The sequence below is a fragment of the Pleurodeles waltl genome, chromosome 6 (genome assembly GCF_031143425.1).
Source record: "Pleurodeles waltl isolate 20211129_DDA chromosome 6, aPleWal1.hap1.20221129, whole genome shotgun sequence".
NCBI classification, from domain to species: domain Eukaryota; kingdom Metazoa; phylum Chordata; class Amphibia; order Caudata; family Salamandridae; genus Pleurodeles; species Pleurodeles waltl.
This window is the reverse complement of record NC_090445.1, coordinates 571,359,499-571,375,646: the sequence shown is the minus strand read 5'-3', so window position 1 is coordinate 571,375,646 and position 16,148 is coordinate 571,359,499. Positions and strand designations below refer to the sequence as shown.

The window sequence follows — 16,148 nt, the reverse complement described above, 5'->3', positions numbered from 1 at the left end:
TATTCAAGCTTTGGATATAGGGGAACCTTTTTGGGGGTTTGAAAATGTAACAAAAAGTTGTGCTTTACAAAAAGGTATAGTTCTCTCAATGTAATACATTAATTCTCATAATTTAGAGCGTGTGTAGAGCTCTTTCTGTTACTGAAAATGGTTTAGGGAAGAATACCAGTAGCTATAATATTTGGCATGTAAAGCAGAAACTACTTTAGGAAGGAACTGTGGATTAATACCAAGTACCAATTTAGTTAGGTAGATTTGGAAGAAATGTTCTTCCAAAGTCAGCATCGAAGTTCACTTATTCTTCTGAGAGAAGTGATAGCTACCAAAAAATCTGCCTTCCATGTGAGGAACTGTAAATCACAGGAGTGTAGTGGTTCAAAAGGTGGTCCCATGAGCCTAGTGTAGTGAGAACAATCTTGAGATTCAAGGCTGGACGTGTATAAGGCAGAATTACTCTGAGTCCTTCCATCAATGCCTTGATTACTGGAACTTTAACGAGCGACACATGTTGTCTGTTTTGCATATAGTGTAATCTAATAGAGGTATATGCAAGGAATGCTTGTTTTAACTGAGAAAGATAACAAACAAGGTCTTGCACTGTAGGCGAGAGTGGTTGGATTTGTTTGGCTAAACAGTACAGTATAAATCTTTTCCATTTAGCTACATAGCAGACTCGGGTAGTTGGCCTGCATGCTTGTTTCAGAATGCCCATGCATTTCTGTGGGAGATGAAAGTGTCCAAATTCTAAGACCTTGGGAGCCAAATTGCTTCATTGATCTGTAAGGGATTTAAATGCAGTATCTTTCCCGGTCCCGGAGTTAGATGTTGTGGCCAGAGAGGCAGTTTCTCTACAACAATAGTTGTAGTAAGGATGTGAACCATTCTTGTCGTGCCCATGCTGGGGCTATTAGGATTAGTGTGAGGGATGTTTGTGTTCGCTTTTGAGCCACATAAGGAATGAGTGGGAGAGGAGGAAAAGTTTAAGCAAATATCCCTGACCAGTTGATCCACAGTGCATTGCCTTTAAATTGTGGGTCAGGAAGCCTGGAGGTGAAGCTTTGGCATTTTGCATTCTGTTGTGTTGCAAAGAGGTATCTCCGGTGTTCCCCACTGTTGGAAGTATAAGTGAAGAAGTGTTATGTTGATTTCACACTCTTGTACTTGCTGATGAATTCTGCTGAGCATATCTGCAAAGTCGTTGTCCACTCGTGATCGGTATTCTGCTCGGAGGTGGTTTTTGTGATGTACAGCTCAATGCCATATTAGCTCTGCAATGAGGGAAAGCTGAAGAAAGTGTCTGCCCCCCCTGTTTTGGAATAGAATACATTTCAGTCAAATTGTTGGTACGGACCAGATCTGCCTTATCGTGAAGACGGTCCTGCAAAGATTTTAGAGCTAATTGAACTGCCAGAAGCTCTAGATGACTGATGTGAAAGTGTTTCTTAGTTTGTGACAATAGGTCGTATGCTGTAAGGTCCTGCATGTGTGCCCCCCAACCCTGGAGAGATACATCTGTGGTAAGGGTGATTTGCGAAATTGGGTCTTTGAATGGCCGACCCTACAACTGATTACTGTTGTTCTACCACTGCAGAGAGCGATGGGTCGCTGGCCTACCAACACTAGATCCTGTAGATGCCCCTCCACTTGAGACCATTATGATTTAAGAGTGCGTTGAAGGGGCGCATACGTAGTTGTTCATTTGGGACTATGGATATTCATGACACCATCATTCCATGAAAACTCATAACTGTTTTCAGTGTGATATGATGATGTGGTTGAAAGAGAGGCAATGCTAGCTGACACTTTGTACACTTTACGGACTGGGCTAGGCCTGGGCTGTAACCAAGTTTAGTGCTGCTCCTAAGAACAGTTGCACTTGTGAGGGCTGGCGGTGCAATTTTGCTGTATTGAGTGTGAAGCCTAATTTGTGTAGGTTAATTACCTTTTGTATGTTCTGCAGACATGACTGGCAGGTGGCACTAATGACCAATCGTCTAGGTAAGGGGAACATATGTACCTCCCTCCCCTACTGAGATGAACTGCTACCACTGTGAGGCATTTTGTGAACACTCTTTGTGCAGTAGTTACTCCGAATGGCAACAGCTTGAACTGATAATGCTGTTTATTGACTACAAAACATAGATAGCGTTGATGCGCTGGGTGTACTGAAAGTAGGCATATTTGAGGACTGTGGCTCTCATGAAATCTCCTTGCTGTAGCAACAATATCCCCACCTTTAGTGTGACCATGTGAAATTGTTATGAGGAGATGTACCTTTTCAGCGGCCTGAGGTTATAATAAACCTTAAAGTCCCATCCTTTGTAGGAATGGGGAAGTATAGAGAGTATACCCAGAGTTGTTTTGGGACGAGTTCCTAGCCCCTTTATGAAGCAGAGCCTGGGCCTCCTTTTGGAGGAGTGCAAAGTGTTCTGGTGACAATTTTTGTGTTCCTGGTGGTATTGTGGGTGGAGTAGTTTGAAGTTCCAGGCAGTACGCCTCCTTTATGATGGAAAGGACTCACTGATCGGTGGTAATTTGTTCCTCATTTTGTTGGTACTGTTGCAGCCGTCCCCCTACTGGTGGTATATGTTGAGGAGGGAGGCATAGTGGGTCACTGTGTAAGTAGGAGTGGTGGTCTTGAAGGTGGAAGCGCAACCTCTGGCTTGATTATTTTTATAATGTGGTCTGTAGTACGTTCCCCTCGTTTACTCGGACTTGTATGAGCCTTGCTGCTTTTGAGCTTTGTCTGTAGATGAGCCAGGTATTGATGCACCGCTGCATTGTTCTCTCCAAAAGGAGCACCCGTTGAAAGGTTTGTAGTGCACCCATGGTTTGGCAGAATGTGCTTTTTTATTTTGGTTTCTAACATGTCATATACCTGTGGTCCGAACAAATGTTCACCAACAAAAGGTAGATTAAGTAAGTGTTGTTGGACATCCAGCTTGAAACCTGAGACTTTCAGCCATGTGTGGTGCTTAATAATAATACTTGTATCAACCTCCCTTGTATCGGCTGAAACTAGTGCACACTGGATGGTGGCACTGGAAATCATTTTCCCTTCCTTCACCAACTGAACCCCTCAATGGCGATATTGTTCAGGAAGATGCTGAATTAGCTCTTGCATCTCATCCCACTGGGTCCTACTATAGAGAGAAAGTAAGCCTACCAAATTAGCTCTATGGAGGTGATCTACTGCTTGTGAAGCCACATGTTTTCCTGCCACATCACATTTCTTGCTCTCTGTCTGTTGGAGGAGCATTTCCAGTGCCCGGAGAATTAGATCCTTTTCTAACAGTGTGAACTACCATAAAATCGGGGGGAACTTGATCCTTGATGTGCGCAGGTCTGATGGACATGGCTTGTAATTTTTGTCCACTCTTAGTGTTATTACCCTGAACTCGACTGGCTGCTTAAATATTTCTCCTGTGGATTTGAGCATCCTTTCAACACAGGCAAGAACTATACTGTCCTATGAGATTACTTAGTGCTTCCACCAAGGAGTCATCCGCGTTCTGCAACATGTGGAGATCCACTTTATGATAATGTGCAGCCCTACTAAGTACCTCATGGTGTTGTGTCATCTGGTGGAGAGTTTAGAGTGCTATAGGTCAGGATCAGTGTCATCCAAAGGGTCTAAATCAAATTGATCCCATGGATCATGGACATTATCCAGGTATTCCTGTGGGCCTGATGGTGTAATATCTCCTGTGTCAATGTTACCCGTGGATGATGGTGCGGGTAATACATGTGGTTACTATGACCGAAGGTGCTAGGCAACTGAACTGGTGATACTGCAGGTGAAGGTAATAATAGCAGTATGGGTGGAGGAGGAGATACAGGTGTGAGAGCTTGTAGAGGAGGTGGAGTTAGAGGAAAAAAGAGTAGGGCTAGTGCCCCTATCTTTATGCTTCTTTGGAGCTTGGGTGGATCTGGCCCCAAGATCTCTTCCCCAAAAGTCTTCTTCCCTTTAAGAAGTGTGCGTGTTGTTTATAGAAATGGTTTAGCCACTACTTTGCCAGTGTCTGAATTAATAAATATTATGTCTCTTATCAAGTCTATCTTGGAGTTTTTTGAGGATGGGCTCCACAGGCCACCATTGGGGGTCTGATAGCATCTTTGGTGCCAACAGGATTTTTGATGCTGACGTTTTGGGCGGCTGATCTTGTTTTGGCACCGACGATGTCTTCGGATACAAAAATGGTATTTTTGGATCTTATGCCTCGTTGGTGCCGAAGCTGACTTTTTCAGCACCGAGGAAACCTTTAAAGTCTTCAACTTTTCAACGCCTGTCGAATGTTTTTTAGGTAGAGGGACGTGTCTCTGCTCCTTTGCCCGCTTTTGAACACCACCATGGCCCGAGTGAGGTTCTGTGAGCCACCTTAAATGGATTTGTGGGTGTTTGTACGGCTTTCGCCGGTGTACTCACATGCCCTTCCAATGAGGATGGCTCAAGCTCTGAATCAGAGCCTTCCCCACTGCTGGCCAGCAGTATGGGGATGTCCACAGGCACAACATGTGACTCAGCGTCTTCAAAAAAATATTCCAGCTCTATTGACTGTTCTCCGAAGGTATCATAGTCTAAGAAAATGAGGTAATACCCTCTAACACTTTTGACCAGGGTAATGAACAAAAGTAAATAATGTAGGGTCAATGCAAGGGGGAAGTACTCCTAGACTTCCACGGTAAGATAATGATTAGACAATTACGTGTATCCAATATATGTTACATTAATTATGCTTTATTACTTTAAACTTTTTTTGAGCGATTTAGCCTCATGTATTGTACATTTTTTTAGACAAGAGAATATTGTACTTGTGATGATAGGTGCTCCTAATTGTAAAAACACAGTGAAAGTGAATATTGTGAAAGGAAGTGATGGTTTTATATACAATATATACAGAAGGTGGTTTAGGAACAATATGGACTTCTAAAGGCTCCGTCAATCCAGGATATGCAGTTCTCTGTAGGATACTGTCAGTATAATTAAGTCGCAAGGCAGCAGTACAAGAATGTTGGCTGGAGGCTCACGGGGAGTACTTCCCCCTTGCAATGACCGTACATTATTTACTTTTTTTCTCCGAAGGTATCAGGCACAACCTCGGGTTGGTGCACCTGCATGTTAGAGGGGCCCAACGACGTTCTCTCTGTTGCGTCTTCTTGGATCGAAAGGTCAGGTGCACCTCACACAACACCTCGTTGTGATCCACGGATAGGCAGAGACTGCAGATGGAGTGCTGACCCTGCCTGGAGTACTTGGAGTGGCACTTGGGGCAGAAATTAAAAGGCGTCTTTCCATCCCTCTGAGCTGTGAGTAGAGGAAGGTGGTGGCAGAAAATGGAAGCAAAGTCAAACCAGGCCAGAGCCCGAGCGGCTGGATAGAAAAAGTTGAAGAAAAACCAATAGGTATTATTCGTTGTTGAGTTTGTCAAAGGGTAAAAAAAAAAAAAAAACAGGGTACTGGAAAAGCCTTGTGGCAGAAATCAAAGCTTCCGTCACAGGGCTCTAAGACTGACATCTGAACCTGATGGCAGACAACACCAATCTAACAAAGGAGCCGATGACCATGCACAATACAGACTATTTGAGGAGTCACAATACCTCGTGATTCAAAATACTTATTTGAAGAAAAACAAGCTGCAAAAGTTCAAGCCCAACACTAGATGGCAGGACTATGCTAAGCCTATGTATCTACAGGCAACACATGTTACAAATATAAGGTCATTTGTTGAAGTTGGAGTTGAAATTGGATTGGAGATTGCTTTCCGGAGGAGGCATTTGTCCTAGATAGACAAAAACTCCTCCAAAGGAAATACTTTTATGGCACTGAACACTGCCCTCAGAGAAGAAAGCCTTTGCACCAATGTTGAAAGTGTTTTTTGATGGTTGATTTGGAGACCTAGGCTGTTAAGCAGGTTCACTGTTGTCAGGAAGGAGGATGTACTAACCCAGTAGACATCTGTTTGAGGCATGTAGTGCTGTAGATTCGATGCCAAGCATACTTCCGCCATCTAGTGTTGGGCCCAGATGTGTGCAAGTTGTTTTTCTTTGAAGAAGTCTTCCGAGTCACGAGGTTGTGTGACTCCTCCTCTTGCTGGAAATGTGCACGGGCATCGACTCAATTGTTAGATTGTTTTCTGCCGTTAGGTGGGTGAGAATGGAGTGATGTTTTCTGCCGTAAGGTGGGTGAGGATGGAGTGATGTTATGCAGAGATATAGAAAGATTACTTCAACGCCTACTGGGGTCCTGGGAGGAGGGTGGCTGCATGTGAATCTACAGCACTACATGCCACAAACAGATGTCTACTGGGTAAGTAACATTTTGGATTCGAGACGTGTGGCTGTAGATACACATGCTGTGTATAGACTGTAAAGCAGTCCTCCCTAAAGGAGTGGCTAACCCATGAGTGTTGCAGTGTATTGAAAAAATGTACGGAGTGCTGCTGGCCAACTTTGGGCTGTACATGGGCTAACACATCTACACAATAGTGTTTTGTGAAGTGTATGGCGTGGACCAAGTAGCTGCTTTGCATATTTTAGCTATTGGAATATTCCCTAGAAGGCCACAGAAGCTCCTTTTTTGGGAGTGGAGTGAGTGTTTGGAGAAAAAGATAGGTTCTTTTTGCTGTAGCATAGCATGTTTTTATACATTTGACTATCCACTTTGCAATACCTGATTGATTTGGTAATGGCCTTCCATTTGTGAGGTTTTGAAAATAAATAGTTGCTGACCCTTTGTGAATGTTTTTGTTCTATCCATATAGCACATAAGAGCTCATTTAATATGTGGTGTGTGAAAAGCCCTTTCTGCAACCAAGTCTGGTTGAGGGAAAAACACAGGAGTTCCAAAGATTAGTTGAGGTGGAATTGCGAGACCACCTTAGGAAGAAAATTTGGATTGCTGTGGAGGACAACCTTGTCTCTATGCACCTGAAACAAAGGTTCTTCTAACATTAATCCCTGTAGCTCACTAACACACTGTGAGGAATTTTCAGCGACTATTAAAGCCACTTCCAAGAAAGGAACTGGATTGGGCATGAGTGAAAGAGGCTCAAAAGGGGTACCAATAAGCCTGAGAACAATATCCATGATGGTACTGGGTTAGTTTGGGGAGGTCTTCAAAGAGAGACATATGCTGTCTTTATTGTAGGTAAGCTGCCACGTTGACAAGTTGGAGCCTGATAGAAGTAGAGGTAAAAGTAGAGGTAGTAGAGGAAGAAGTAGAGGTAGAAGTAGGGGTAGAAGTAGAGGTAGAAGAGGTAGAAGTAGAGGAGGTGGTGGTGGTATTGATTTATTTTGACTAACAATAGAGGACATAATGTTTTCATTTGGCCGCATAGCATGAATGTGTAGAAGGCCTACGGGCTTCTCTAATACTGACCATACATTTGGGTGGTAGTTTAAGATATTCAAATTCTAGCACGTCAGAAACCAGATTGCAAGGTTGAGTGACCTGGGATCTAGGTGACATATTTCTCCACGGTTCTGCATGAGAAGGTCTAGCCTGACTGGGAGTTTCTTGTGAGGACTACTGGGAGTTTCTTGTGAGGAACTACTGGTAGTAGAGGTTGTAGAGGTTGCTGGTCCTGCCGGACGAGTCGTCTTATTGTCGCAGGAGTCTTGAAGCTACAGACAGACCGGTAGGGCTGGGGCCAAGCCAGTTGTCATCTGGAGTCTTCACTGCTGTTGCGGCTCTTCAGTCATCCTCCTTTTTTTAGGTCACCAGGAATCTGAGGAGCAGGGTTCCGGTGTACCCCTAAATACTAGATTTAGGGGTGCTACAGAGGTCAGAGGGTAGTAGCCGACGGCTACTGACACCGAAGGAGGCCCTTTTGGGGAGGAGGGCACATTCCTAACCCTATTGGCTATCACCCTCCAAAGCAAAATAGAGGATTCTGCCTTGAGGAGTTCACCTCCGCTCTGGGCAAACTAGGAGTGGTCCCAGCTGGGGTGGACACTCCTCTTGGTGTTTACTGAGTTTCCCACTGGACCTGCCGCCAAAAGTGAGGCCTGGTCCAGAGGGCGGGCATCTCCAATAGCTGGAGTGTCCTGAGGCAGCAAACAAAAGGCAGGAGCTGTTGAGGCTCACCACCAAGTGTTGCTGTTCCTGCAGGGGGGAGGTGTGAAGCACCTCCACCCAGAGAAGGCTTTGTCCCAAAATCCTGAGAGTACAAAGGCTCTCAACCCATGGGGTCAGAAACTTGCCTGGAAGTGGCAGGCTGGCATAGACCGGTCAGCTACACACTAGAGAGTTGGGTGAATTTCAGGGGGAGTCTCTAAGATGCCCTCTGTGTGCATTTTACATTAAATCCAACACTGGCATCATACCAAACTTTCCAGCATTCAGCGAAGCCATCATGGAGTTGTGAAGTTCCTAAGGACAAACTCCCAGCCCATTTACTCAATATGGCTACACTGCACTTGCAGGGTCTAAGAAAGAACTAAGATACTGTAGGGGCATAATGCTCATGCAGCTTTGCCCTCCCCTGTGGTATAGTAAACCCTGCCTTAGGACTGTAAGGTCTGCTAGAGGGGTGACTCACCTATGCCACAGGCAGTGGTTGGAGGGCATGGCACCACGAGAGAGGGATGCCATGTCGACTTTACCTTTGTCTCCCCAACAGCACACAAAATCTGCAATGGCAGTGTGCATGTGCTTGGTGAGGGATCCCTTAGGGGGGCACAATACATGCTGCAGCCCTTAGGGACCCTCCCTGGTCACAGAACCCTTGGTACCACTGGTACCTTTTACAAGGGACTTAGCTGTGTGCCAGGGGTGTGCCAATTGTGGGAATAATGGTACAGTTTAAGGAAAGAACACTGGTGCTGGGATCGTTATTAATACAAGATGGTGGATACCAAACACCCATAGTTTCAGTGAAGCCACCATGTAGCCGGGGAACTCATAATGATCAGTGTCCACCACATGCATTTAAAATGGCTTCCCTGTTCACTTACAATGTCTAAGAATCGAAAAAGACTTAGTAGGGTCATGCTCATGCAGATATGCCCTCACCTGTAAAATACCTCATCCTGCCTTAGGGCTGCACAGCCTGCTGTAGGGATGACCAACAATAATTACAGAACTGTTTGGGGACATGGCACACAAGTGTGCCTTGCTGTGTTTTCACTTTTTGAAGCACTTTGTCACGCTGCCTGCTGGGGCAGTCTACATAAATTTGGTGCTGGATCCCTTAGAGCGGCACAGGGTATGCTGCAGCTTTTAGGGACCCTGTTTAGAAGCTAAGCCCTAGGTACGAGAGGTACCATTAACTAGGGACGTACAGAGGTGGCAAAGGGCCTGGCCAGCTGGGGATCAAGTGACTAGGTGTCTTGTTTTGGGGAAGTAACATTGGCAATGGGGACCTGTTCTCAGCAACCCAGCAGAATTCAGTCAAAGAGTTGTATCAAAAACCAAGCAAAAAAAGTGTGTGTGTGTGTGTGTGTTGGGGGGGAGGGGACTGACACTGCAACCAGAACCCAGCTTCCTACATAGTATCTCTGACCTTAGGAGTATTGTTGCTGGTGCAGCTGAAAAGGACAATGAGAAGGACTGAAACCTGATTTTGAAGGAAAATGTTACCCAGTAGACATCTGTTCATTACATGTAGTGCTATAAATTCACGTGCTCTGTATACTTCCATTAACTGGTGATGGGTTCGGAGTGTTACAAGTTGTTTTCTTTGAGAAGCATTTTTGAGTCACCGGATCAAGTGGCTCCTCCTCGGTGATACTGCCATGGGCATCAAGTCCTTTGATTGTTTTCCCGCAGACGGGTGAGAGAGAGTGGAAGAGAAGTATAGAGAAAGATGTCCACGCAAGAGTTTGTACATATGTACAAATATATGTATAATTATAAGGTAACTGAAACAGCCGCAGGCATCCAGGGAGGAGAGAGGGCGCATGTAAATTGACAGCACTACATGCCACAAACAGATGTCTAATGGGTAAGTAAAGTTTTCCGTTCAATGGCATTTTTGGCTGTAAATACACATGCTCTGCATGTAAAGCAGTCCTTCCATAAAAACGATGGCTAGCCTGTGGGAGTTGCAATTGTCTAGAAAAGTGTTCTTATGATAGCCTGTTCTACATTGGCTTGCTGACATGCTAGCACATCTACACAATAATGCTTTGTTAAAGTATGCAGTGTACACCAAGTAATTGCTTTACAAATATCAGCTAAAGGAATGTGTCCCAAGAACACCATGGTGGTACCTTGCTTCCTAGTAGAATGTGCTCTAGGAGTTAGTGGCAGCTGTCTTTTTGCTTTAGAACACGTTTGTATGCACTCAACGATCCACCTAGCTAAGCCATTTTCTGAGAATGTATTACCTCTATGTGGTACTGAAAAAGCTACAAAAAGATGTTTTGTTTTCCTAAATTCTTTAGTCCTGTCGGTCTAGTACGAGTGCCCTTTTGACATCTAAAGTATAGAATGCTCTTTCTGCCACTGAGTCAGGCTGTGGAAAGAAACCGGTAACTCAATAGTTTGACAGATGTGGAATTGAGAAACTACTTTTGGTAGGAACCCTGGGTTTGTACGGAGGACCACCTTGTCTTTGGGTATTTGAAAGAAAGGTTCTTCTAAAGTTAATGCCTGGAACTCACCAACACATATGAGTGATGTAATAGCAATTTTAAAAAAAAGCCACTTTCCAGGAGACGAACTGAATAGGACATAAATGAAGTGGTGCAAAAGGAGGATCCATGAGCCTAGTGAGTACTATATTAAGATCACAGGATGGGCCTGAGGGTAGTCTAGGTGGAATTACCCTCAAGTCCTTCCATGAAGGATTTAATAACTGGGATTCTGAACAGAGAAGTATGTTGTCTGTTTTGTACATACACAGCAATAGCCACAAGATGTAATCTGATTTAAGTGTATGTCAGGTTTGCTTTTTGCAATTGAAGCAAATAGCAAACAATATCTTGGACAGATGCTTAAATGGGGGGTCAGTGTTTTTGGATTGGCAGTAGAAAACAAAGCTTTTCCATTTCGCTGCGTAACACAGCTTCCTTAAGAATTTCCATACACTCAGAAGGTAACGGGAGGTAAGCAAACTATGACTTCAGAAGCCATATCACAAGGTTGAGTGACTTGGTGTCTGATTTGTCCATGGTCTGTGTGAGAGGGTCCAGCCTGTTGGGAAGCTTCTTGTGAGGAACCTGAGAGAGCTCCATGAGTACTGCGAACAATGTCTGATGTGCCCAAGTGGAAGCTACCAGGATGATGGTGAGAGATGTCTGTCTGAGCTTCCGAACCAGAAACTGAATGAGCGGGAGAGGTGGAAAAGCATAGGCAAATATCCCTGACCAATTCTTCCATCGAGTATTGTCCTTGGACAGAGGGTGAGGGTACCGATGCGAAGCTTGGCCATTTTGCATTTTCTACTGTGGCAAAAAGGTCTATTTGAGGAATTGCCCACTTTTAGAAGCATTTTTGAAGGACTTGTCGGTGGAGTTCCCATTTGTGGACTTGTTGATGCATCCTGTTGAGCAGGTCTGCAAACTCGTCCGTTCCTGGGAGATACTATGCCAGCACTTCAATGCAATGGTGATGAGCCCACTTCCATACTGTTTGTGCAATTGTGTACGCCTCCCCACCCCCATTTGTCTAGATAATACATTGCAGTCATGTTGTCCGTTAACACTAAGACAACTTTACATGGCAGGTGAGAAAGGAAAGCTCTCAGGGGTAGAAATACCACTTGAAGTTCCAGATAATGTATGTGTATAGAGTGGTGATTGAGATCCCAGATGCCATCGCCTGTGAAGTTCTGAAGACGTGTGCCCCAACCCATCAGCGAGGCATCCGTGGTCAGAATGAGCTGAGGCACAGGGTCTCAAAAAAGGTGCCTTTTAATCGGTTGGTGGAGTTCCACCATTGCAGAGAGAGTTATGTTTGGTGGTCTAACACTAGATCCTGAAGGTGACCCTGTGACTGAGATCACTGACGAGACAGACATGGCTGTAGTGGACGCATATGGGGTCTGGCATGAGGGACTTTGGCAATACAGGATGCCATCATCCGTAAGAGACGCATGACAGCCCTGACTGTGTAACTGCGATTCCCCTGAAATTGAGGAAGATGATGCTGGAAACTGTGGATAAGGGCTGGATTGGGGTATGCAAACCACATCTCCGCATTCAGAATGTCTCCTAGGAATGGCTGAATTTGAAGAGGTTGTAGGTGGAATTTGAGAAAGTTGATTGTGAACCCTAATTTGTGAAGGTGGTTTACTCTAGTTTGAGAGTGGGTTGACACTGCTGTAGTGTACTGGCTTTGATGAGCCAGTCGTCTAGGTATGGGAGCACATGTATTTTCTGACTTCTGAGATGAGCTGCAACAACAGCTAGGTACTTGGTAAAAAACCTGGGAGTGGTTGTGACTCCAAAAGGGAAAACTTTGATTTGATAATGTTTTCTTGCAACCACATATCTTAGGTATTTGTGGTGTGCAGGGTGAATGGGGATGTAGAAGTAGGTGTCCTTCAGATCTACAGCATTTATGAAGTCACCTTGTTGAAGTAGTGGAATAACATCCTGAAGAGTAACCATGTGGAAGTGTTCTGAGAGAATGTAGTGGTTTAGGGGCCTGAGAGCCAGTATGGGTCTGAGTAAGCCATCCTTTTTGGGTATGAGGAAGTATAGGGAGTATACTCCTGTTCCCTGATAGTGTAATGGGACTGACTCTGTGGCCCCTTTGATAAGTATAGACTGCACTTCTTTTAGAAGAGTTGGATGTTTATGAGATAACCTGTGTTTGCAAGGGCCAATGTCTGGAGGTGCTGAAATAAGCTCCAAACAATAACCATGTTGGATAAGCGAGAGGACCCATTGGACCGATGTTGTCTCTCCATTGCGTGTGATAATACTGAAGGTGGCTCCCTACCAGTGTTGTGTGGGGTTTGGGAAGGTGTATATAGTCCGTGTTTGCCTGAAGAGGATGAGCCACGGGTAGTAGTGCTATTGCCCCAGCCTCTGAAATTGTTGCTTCTATACATCACTCTGAAAGGACCTTGAGAGTAAGAGGTTGAGGGTTGTTTGGTTTGGAAGGTGTTTGGGTTAGAGGTTGTTGATGTTCTATAACCTCCTCTGTATGTTGTGTGACAAAAAAAAAACCTTGTGTCTTTGGTATTAAAGAGCCCCCATGGCCTTTGCAGTGTCCGTATTTCATTATTTCTCAAGTGTGGAGTAAACATGAGGGCCATAGAGATGCTCCTTGTCAAAGGACATATTATGCATTGCTTGTTGAACTTCTGGCTTGAAGCATGAGGATCTAAGCTATGCATGCTTCCTCAATAAGATGCTGGTGTTTATCACACATGTAGCTGTACCAGTGGCATCGAATTGTATTTGCAATTGTTTGACCCTCTGAAACAATCTGCTGGCCATGCTTTCCGTGCTCAATTGAGAGATATTGGAGGAGCCCCTCCATCTCATCCCAGTAAGCCTGATCGTACCTAGAGAGCAAGGCCTGTTGTAGAGAGCTGGGCTCCAGTTGCATTACCCCCACCCCTTTTGCCTGGTTTTCAGATGCAGCTTTCACTGAGTGCACTGGGTTCCTGCTAACCAGGTTCCCAGTGCAACTGTTCCTTCCCTAAAGCAGACACCAGGTCACTTGATACCCAAGTGACCAGGCCCTTCAGCCCCCCACAATCCCCTAGTAAATGGTGCCCCTGGTACCTAGGACATGGGAACTGAAGAGGGTCCTTCAGAGCTGCAGCACAACTTGTGCCACTCTGAGGGACCTGGCACAAACCTTATGCAGACTGCCATTGCAGGCTGCATGATAAGGTGCTCCCAAAATTTAAAACACAACATGGCACACGGCCTGTGTGCCATGTCCCTTCACACTGCATACAATATACATAGGTCACCCCTTTAGCAAGCCTTACAGCCCTAAGGCAGGGTGCATTATATTACACGTGAAGGCATATTTGCATAAGCAGATATGACCCTGCTATGCCTCTGTCGATTCTGAGACTTAGTAAGTGCACAGGGAAGCCATTTTAATGCATGTGTTGGGCACTGGTCACTACGAGTTACCAGCTACATGATGGCTTGTCTGAATCCTGGGATGCCCTCTGAAAAGCTACCAGTGTGCTGACTGACTGGTCCTGACCAGTTCAGCCACCAGACACATCTGGTTCCCCAAGGTGAGAGACAGGGCAGAGGTGTGACCTTCTCTTATGGGCAGGTGGGAAATTCCTGGGTGGGGAGATTTAAAGACCTTGCCACCTTTGTAATGTGACCCAGGTCTCTCCAGATGGTGGAGATGACCAAACCCCATGTCCTGACTCCACTTTTGGCAGCAGCACAGGCAGGAAAATTCGTTAAATTAGTAGGAGTGCCCACTTCATGCCAATCACCACCCCTAAGGTGGACGAGCTGAAGTGGACACTTCTTTTTCAATCCTTCCATTGTGTTTGGAAGGAATTAGGTCACTAGGTTTAGGGTTATGCCCACTTTCCAGCAGAAGTGGTCATAGGAAGGGTGTAGTCACCCTTAAGGTGGTCAGCCCATTTACTACCTACTAGCACTGCAGCAACACCCCTAAATTGAGTATTTAGATGGCAGCCCTGAGCCCTAGAACTCAGATTCTTCATGACCTAAGATGAGCTAGACACTACAGAGTCGCACCAGCAGAGAAGGCTACAGACACCAACTGACTTGGCCCCAGCTCTACCGGCCTGTCTGTAGGCCTCGACGATCATACGCCAAAATACAACCTGTCCTGCAGCCAAGCGACTTCCAAAGCGTTGGGAGGACTCCCTACCTTCGACAAATAGTAAGATCTTCCAAGAACAGCAGATCTGTACGAGAAGAAACCAACTTTACGTGAAAAAGAACTGTGCCCTGAAGAACCGTGAACCCACCTCCACCTCTGCATCTGACGTCCACGGCCCGAGCCCAAGTGGCCCAACGGTCCTCTGAAGGTTCCCCAGCGATTTGGAGTCTGAGACCACAGTGGTCTGATCCCTGCTGGACTCTGCCTTAAAGCCTGCAACCTGAAACTGAAGACTCACCCTGACCGCGACCTGCCCGGCAAGCTGTTACTAGCACCACAGGACACCCCTGCACCCTCAGCCCCTGGGCCTTAGGGAGCTGGACTGTCTGTGTCCCTACGGTCTCTAGCATCAGAACTTACCTGGGCAGCTTAGAGTTTTCTTCATTCAGCCTCCTGGCCGAGCCTGCAGACTTTTTCCAAAACTAATCTCCCCCTTTGACTTGCATTGGTCACCAGACTCTGAGTTGACACTTTGCACCTGGCTGCCCTGTGCTAGTAAGAGTGTTGGTTTGGTGGTGCCTTGTGGCCCCCCGTGCCTTCCTCAAAACCCCAGGAGATTGTTTCCTGACACCGCTTTACTCACCCGTGAGCAGTGCATCTTCGTTCACCCCCAGTCTCCATTGGGCACCCGACTCTGAATTTGACCCCTGCAACTGGCTGAGCCTGTGCCGCTATGGGCGCACTTTTGCTACTGATTTGAACCTTATCTAGTGTTGCCCTAAAACCCTAAAGACTGGATTTGTAAGTTGAGTACTTACCTGCAAAACTACATTCTTGTTTTCTTCCCAAAAGTTAACATTGCTGAACTGCAAAATTGCACTAAGTGTTGATTTTTTAAACTGCAAAGTATTTAGATTTGTAAATTTACTTAACCGATTACAAAGTCCTTGGGCATGAAACATATATAAAAAGAAATGTAATTTTTGTAAGCTGGTGTTAGATTGATTCTTTGAGTGTGTGTCTCATTTATTGCCTCTGAGTACAACAAATGCTTAGCACTACCCTCTGGTAAGCTAACTGTTCGCCCACTCTACCACAAAATAAAGCAGTAGTCCTATCTATTTTTGCCTCTGCAATACCAACTGGGGATCCACTGGACTCTCTGCACAGAGTACTTCATTTCAGTGCACTATATAGAGAGGCAGCTTTCTACATTGGTAGAACAACGGTGGAGCCTGCGACTTTGCATTTGCTGATACCACTTGGTCAATAAGTTACTACACAAGTAAATCCAAAAACTGCCTTTAGTTAAATTGCATTTTGTGAATTCGGTATTTTTCCAAATTCCTAAAAGTAACTGTTAGGTCCTGGTTAGGTCTCTGTCGCTTAACAGTAAAACTTCAAAACGCACTGTAGTTAG

The 16,148-nt window shown here is 45.3% G+C and overlaps 1 protein-coding gene across 1 annotated transcript in view; it reads right to left on the bottom strand.

The window, feature by feature from the left end:
* Window positions 1-16,148, bottom strand: part of TBC1D22B (TBC1 domain family member 22B) — a 370,468-nt gene that overhangs the window by 72,848 nt on the left and 281,472 nt on the right. The window lies entirely within an intron of this gene.